Source organism: Hyperoodon ampullatus (assembly GCF_949752795.1).
Source record: "Hyperoodon ampullatus genome assembly, chromosome: 1".
Taxonomy (NCBI): domain Eukaryota; kingdom Metazoa; phylum Chordata; class Mammalia; order Artiodactyla; family Ziphiidae; genus Hyperoodon; species Hyperoodon ampullatus.
In genome coordinates this window covers 193,996,838-194,003,606 of record NC_136914.1, presented here as the reverse complement: position 1 = coordinate 194,003,606, position 6,769 = coordinate 193,996,838, and the positions used below count along the sequence as shown (strand labels likewise).

At 42.7% G+C, this 6,769-nt stretch overlaps 1 pseudogene across 1 annotated transcript; it reads left to right on the top strand.

Annotated features, from left to right (window-relative positions):
* The first annotated feature begins 993 nt into the window (after positions 1-993).
* On the top strand, positions 994-2,003 carry LOC307053919 (ADP-ribose pyrophosphatase, mitochondrial-like; annotated as a pseudogene). Its single transcript has one exon. The product of its transcript is annotated as an ADP-ribose pyrophosphatase, mitochondrial-like (transcript).
* The last annotated feature ends 4,766 nt before the right edge of the window (positions 2,004-6,769 follow it).

Below are 6,769 nucleotides of genomic sequence, written 5' to 3'. Positions count from 1 at the left end.
CTCTTTGTTGTGGTGCGCGGGCTTCTCATTGCGGTGGCTTCTCTTGTTGCAGAGCACGGGCTCTAGGCGTGTGGGCTTCAGTAGTTGCAGCACGCGGACTCAGTAGTTGCGACATATGGGCTTAGTTGCTCTGCGGCATGTGGAATCTTCCCGGACCAGGGCTCGAACCTGTGTCCCCTGCATTGGCAGGTAGATTCTTAACCACTGCACCACCAGGGAAGTCCCTACTTCTATTTTTAAATGTATGTGCTGCCTCCTCAACCAGAATCCTTTAAGAGCAGAGGCCGTATGTTCCAGACCTCAGTACAATCTTCTGTGCTTGACAGCTCCTGGTATGCGGTAGCCATTACTCCTTTGAATATAAAGCTTGTGCAACCTGCCTAAACCATTCAGCTAGTAAAATTATGGGCCTGAGATTTGGAGCCATCCTCCATACCATGTGTGCGCACCTCATGGATTTCTCACCAGGACCATGCAGTGTGCACCAAGTGAGCTTTCTCCTTCTAGGGCACCCTCACCAGGCTTTTGAGCATCCCAAATAAGGAGCCTTTTGTCCCCCAGAGCCTCCAAAGCATTCCTTCTGCCTTCTCCCAAACAGATACTGGTCCTAGACTAAAGAACTAAGTCTACCCAGAAGACTAATACCCTGCTAAGCAAGAAAGCACTTTTGTTGTGTGCTGATTTTGTTGGTGGTGTTTGAACAATGTTCTCAACCCTTTAGAATCCCTTCCAGACGTTGAAATCTTTCAATGTAGTGAAGTACAAACGCAGCAATGGCCCCAAGGGGGCGCTGGGCGGGGTTTGTGGTGAGGCTCTCATCCTCTGCTGCTCAGCTGTGCCGTTGGCCCCCTACTGGCAAGGTCAGGAGCCCTGCCCTTGCGACTGGAAGTGCCCCACCTGAGAGCAACGGAAATCCTTACAGCCTACTGGGTGGTGAATGGCTGGCATTCACCCAGCGCAGCCAAAAATGGCCTGGCAAAGGCTTTAGCGACCGTGTCTCTCTCTGTGGCCTTGGCCTCTGTGGCAGTCGGGCCCAGCAGCTGCCCTAACATCTCAGCTGGCTAGAGCCCGTTTTCCTCACATGGGTTTCCTCCAAACTTCATCATGTCCGTTTCCAACGGCCCTGCTGAGACGCCCCACAAGAAGGCCAGGACATCGCCTTACCCTGGTTCTAAAGTGGGGCAAAGCCAGGTCCCCAACAAGAAAGTGAGCTGGCTGGTTGAGTGGCCAGAGTACGAGGCTGCCGAGTACACTTCTGGCTCAGTCTTCACCGGACCCAGGTGGGCAGACCCTCTTTTGGGTGAAAGAAACTTCTCTCTTAAATTTAATGAAAAGGATGGGCATGTTGAGAGAAGGAGCCAGAACGGTTGGTATGAGGTTGAAAATGGTAGACCTAGAAATCCTGCAGTTCAGCCAGGGCTGGTTGGCTGAGGGCTTTTGGGGTGTTGGGGCCCCAATCATGCTGCAGATCCCATCTTAACCAGGTGGAAAAAGGATAGTAAGGGAAATACAGTTACCCACCCTGTTTCTGGGAGAAACATCCTGCAATCTGTAGCCATCAAAAGGAAGGACTGTGGGGCATGGGCCATCCCATGGGGGATGGTGGATCCGGGAGAGAAGATTAGTACCACAGTGAAGAGAGAATTTGGTGAGGAAGTCATGAACTCCTTACAGAAACCCAGAGCAGAAACACAGGAGTTGGAGAAACAATTGCACAAACTATTCAGCCAGGAACACTTTGTGGTCTATAAAGGCTATGCGGATGATCCGCGGAACATGATAACACGTGGATGGAGACAGAGGCTGTGAACTACCATGATGAAACAGGGGAGGTAATGGATCATCTTCTTCTGGAAGCTGGCGACGATGCCAAGAAAGTGGGATGGGTGGACAATCATGATAAACTCAAGCTTTATGCCAGCCACTCCCAATTGATTCAACTTGTGGCTGAGAAATGAGGTGCCCACTGGAGTGAAGACGTGTAACCCGACTGCCATGGGTAATGGAGTGGAGTCTCATGCAAGCCAAAGGCCTGGTTGAGTGGCCAGAGTACAAGGCTGCCGAGTACACTTCTGGCTCAGTCTTGGCCGGACCCAGGTGGGCAGACCCTCTTTTGGGTGAAAGAAATTTCTCTCTTAAATTTAATGAAAAGGATGGGCATGTTGAGAGAAGGAGCCAGAACGGTTGGTATGAGGTTGGTAGATAAGAAGCAAACAACTCAGAGCTCCCATTGAACAGGATGGGAGGATTACTTCTTTTGGTGATTATTTCCCAAACTGTTCACAGGCTGGAGGCTTTGTATCAGGGAATAATATTAGACTCATATGGGGAAATGGAATCACAAACTTTTTGGCTTTCTAATTGGAAGAAGAATATAGTCACCTCTTCTATACGTTGTATACATGGCTTTAACTAAATTATACAACTAATGCTCTTTGAAGAATTATGGGTAAAACAAAGATAAATTCTTACCCACCATAGCCTCTACTTTTCATCCAGCTTGCATTTGTCTGTTCTTTCTTTCTCCTGATGTGTTAGACAGTGGTTTAATCTAATGTATAATCTGATTTTTGGGTTAACATTTGTTTTTCAAATTTAGCTATATGTGATCTTGTATTCACTGCTTTCAAGTACAGAAGCTCTTTGGTTATTCTTGTTTTAGAACCTTCAGTTTTATGGGAAAAGTTCCATCTCTATTTTAGTCCATAAGGATCAAGTACTTATGAACCAGGGAAAAAAATTCAGTGACAAAATGAGCTTAATATCCATCCCTTCCTCTGGTTATCACAACTGTTCTGTCTGAACAGAATGGGCTAAGCTCAAGACACTTGTTCCCTCTCATCTCAGAAGATGAGACCCTCATCTCAGAAGACCCTGCAAATGCCAATTCCTGGCATGAAGAAGTCTCTATCAAGGAGATGTACATAATCACAGCCTAATAAAAATATAATTCACATCTACCTTTTCTCCATTAAAAAAAAACCCAGTGTATAAATGAGAAAGTGTTTATAGTCCGTTTGAAAACAGAGATGCCCCCTGACAATCAAGAATGAGGGGATCTCAGTAGCAACAAATAGGCCAGAAATACATTTCTTCCCTCTCATCACCTAAAACAAGCAAGTTAACTTTATTTGTATGTAACACAATTATGGAAAATTAACTCAAACCACTGTGATGAACCTTTTATGGCTAAAGGGGAAAACTATTTGTAGTTTTGTAGGCATTGATAATCTCATAAGAAAACACTTCCATAACAATATCTAACACTTATATTCCACTTACTGTGTGCACACACTCTTTTAAGTGCCTTATTATAGTGAGCTATTTATTCCTAAGAGGAGGAGGGTACTCTTACCTCACAGGCTGGGCTCTCTAGGAAGCAGACTCTGTGAGGGTGATGAGCATTGCAAGATGTTTCTCAGAGAGAGGTCTTGGGATCCACTCTTGGGGAAGGGAGGAGAAGGAAGCAGGATTGGGCAGGGTGAGATGTTGAAGTTGAAGCCCAGTGAAGCCTTCAGTCAACCCCACATGGAGCTCTGGAGCTGGGAAGGCTCTTCCAGCTGCCCTGAATTGGGGCGAAGGTTCAGGCCTTTACACTCTTTTTTGCTCAGTCATTGGATGTGGGCTGCACATGGAAGGGGGTGTGACCTTAGGAGAGACAGTTTTCCTCAGCCATGGATGGCAATGCCCAAAGAGGGCTAATAGGTGAATGCCATCTTCTGGTAACACTTCAGCAGCTGAGAAGAGGAATCTTGGGAAGGGAAGGGGCAGGCACTACAGGGTCTACTGTATATCATCCCCCTATTTTACAGATGATATAACTAAGGCACAGGGAAGTTACGGAACTTGCAAGCTATACCACCAGTGAGTGGCGGAGTGGCAGGTTTTTGGGCTCAACAGTCTACCCCCTTGGCCACAATACCATAGTCTCTCCAATAGTTACCCTCCTATAGTCCCCAGGTGCCCCGTGCACTGTTCCTTTAAGAAAAGAAAAGAAAAAGAAATCACTCTAACTACGTGCACATTTGGTCAGAGTTTCCGTTCCTAAACCTGAAGGACATGTGCACGGTTTCATTTATCTTCCTCGTGAAAGATGTATTTACACGGGTGATGACAATTGTAAAATGGTTCACCCATGGATGCCCACCATTGTTCACGCTCAGGAACAAATTTAATACATCACTTTTCTTTGTGACTTCTATAACTGCTTGTTTTAAGGATGGAGCCATCTGTCCTATATATTAGTCTCAGCTCAGTAACTTTTCCAGGTGAGATACGCTCCCTGTCTTTATTTGAATCATTGGGGCACCTAGTTGGTCTAACATATTTTGAATGTTCCTAAACTTCATTATTTTTCCAAAATGTAAGTTATTGAAAAAAATAAATACATGTACACACACACACACACACACACACACACACACATACACACACACACACACCCTGAAATAATGAAGGTCTAATGTCTCTAATGTATCCAGAACAGAATTCTTGATTATTTTTTCCCCAAGAATACTGTTCCTCCATCACTCTTCCAAGGTAATTGGCACCAAAATCCCTCCAAGTTGCACAAGAAAACAAGGAGTCCTAGATTCCTTGCCTTCTCTCACCTCCCACATTCAATCCATCTGCAAAATTTAGTCAGCTCCACCTTGAACACAATATATCTGGAATCATTCACTGCTTTCCACTTTCAGTGACCACCCTAATCAAGCCACCACCCTCCTTCTCTAGACTGTCGAAGTTGCCCCCAACAGGCTTCTTTCTTTCCACTCTTGTCTACCTGTTGGTCATTTTCCACAAAAAATGAAACAACATTTTTAAGAATGTCAGTCACATGTCCAACCCCTCTTAAAACATTCCAGTGGTTTCATTTTTTACATAAAACACAAACTCTTTACCCAGGCCTACCTACTATGGATGATGCCTATGAACTAGTCTGACCTGGTCACGTTCTACCCTGGCTAGTCTAGCCTTTCTCTTCCTGGCATTCTTCATATTTGCTTCTGCCCCAGGGCCTTTGCTTTGCTTTTCCATGTCTAGAATGCCCCTTCCATATCTTCACAAAGTTGGGTTTTTGGGTCAGTCAGATCTCATTCAAATAACACTTCCAGAAAAGAGTTTTCCTGGCTACCTAATCTAAAGTAGCTCACCCAACCCGTTTCTACTTTTAGCCTGTTTTATTTTCTACATAGTATTTAGCGCCAGCTGAAATTATCCTGTATATTTCTATTTACAAGAGAGTCTAGTGATTTTTCTGTCTTGTTGATTACTATACCACCAATATCTAGAATAGTGCCTGGCATGTCAACACATTATTTGCTGCTGTTAACAGTTTTTTATATACTCTTCTTCCCTCTTAAAAAAAAAAAGAAAAAAAATATATAAATGTGATCACATTACCCTTGGCTTAACTTTCTTATTTAAAAAGATTTTTTTTATCTTGAAATAATTTTAGACTTAGAAAAAAGTTACAAAAATAGTACACAGAGTTCCCATATAATCCTTCACCCAGCTCCTACAAATTTTGAGAATTTATTTATATAGAACAATTATTGAAACCTAAAATTAACATTGATTTACTACTTTTTACTATTAACTAATCTACAGATCTTATTCAAAATTTACTAATTGTTCCACTAATGTTCTTTTTCTGTTCTAGAATCCAAGGATTCCACATTTCATTTAATTGTCATGTCTCCTTTATTTCCTCCAATCTTGTAAAGTAGCTCAATTTTTATTTTGTTGTTGTTCTTTTGTCTTTCATGACCTTAACACTTCTAGGTACCGGCCAGTTTGTTGTTGTTGTTGTTTTAACTAGAATGTTCCACAATTTGGATTACTCTGACATTTTCTCATGCATAGATTGAGGTTATGCATTTTTTTTAGTATGAATGTCATATCTGTGATGTTGTTTGGCTAAACTTTTATGCTAAAAAAATTAAGGTAAAGTTCTCATTTTTAAAATGTCACTGTGGAATTTCCAACCACCTTGTACTACTTTTGACCAGCATTTTTATATTTTTATGTATGTTTTTGTGCAAACACACACACAATTGACTATATGAATTCTAATTCTTCCACTCCTCCTCTGTAAGAGAAAGTGACTAGGAAGCTCTGAATTTCATTCATTACCCTATCACCTTCCTTCAAGTTTATGGGAGGACATTTGAATGCTGTGTTATCTCACTGTATCAGTTACCTATTTCTACCAAAAAAAAAAAAAAAAAAAAAAGAAATCCTGAAAACAATCTCAAAACACAGTGGCTTAAAACAAAAATATCGAGTTTGTAAGTTTGAAGGTTGACCACTAGGGTTGGGCTTGACTGGGTGGTTTTTCTGGTCATGACTGGGCTCATGTCTGGGAGTTGGCTGGCTTTTGGCGAATCTAGGATGACCTTGGGATGATTAAAGAGAATCTGCTCTGCACCACGTCTCTCTCCTCCTATCTAAGCATGTTCTCATGGCAATGGCAGTGAAGCAAATGTCAAATAGAAACATGCAATTGTTCTTGAGTCCCAGGCTCAGCACTGGCACCAAGTCATTTCCCTGCATTCTATGAGAAACAGCAATTCATAAGGTGAACCCAGATTTGATGGGTGGGGAAATGACTCTTTCATTTCCCCACCCATCACAGGAAAGTCACATGGCAAAGGGCATGGACACAGAGAGGTGTGAAGTATTCAGGCCATTTGAGCACTCAAGAAACCAACATCTACTGTGCGTTTTTTTCTAACAGTTTCATTGAGATAGAATTCACATGCCATAC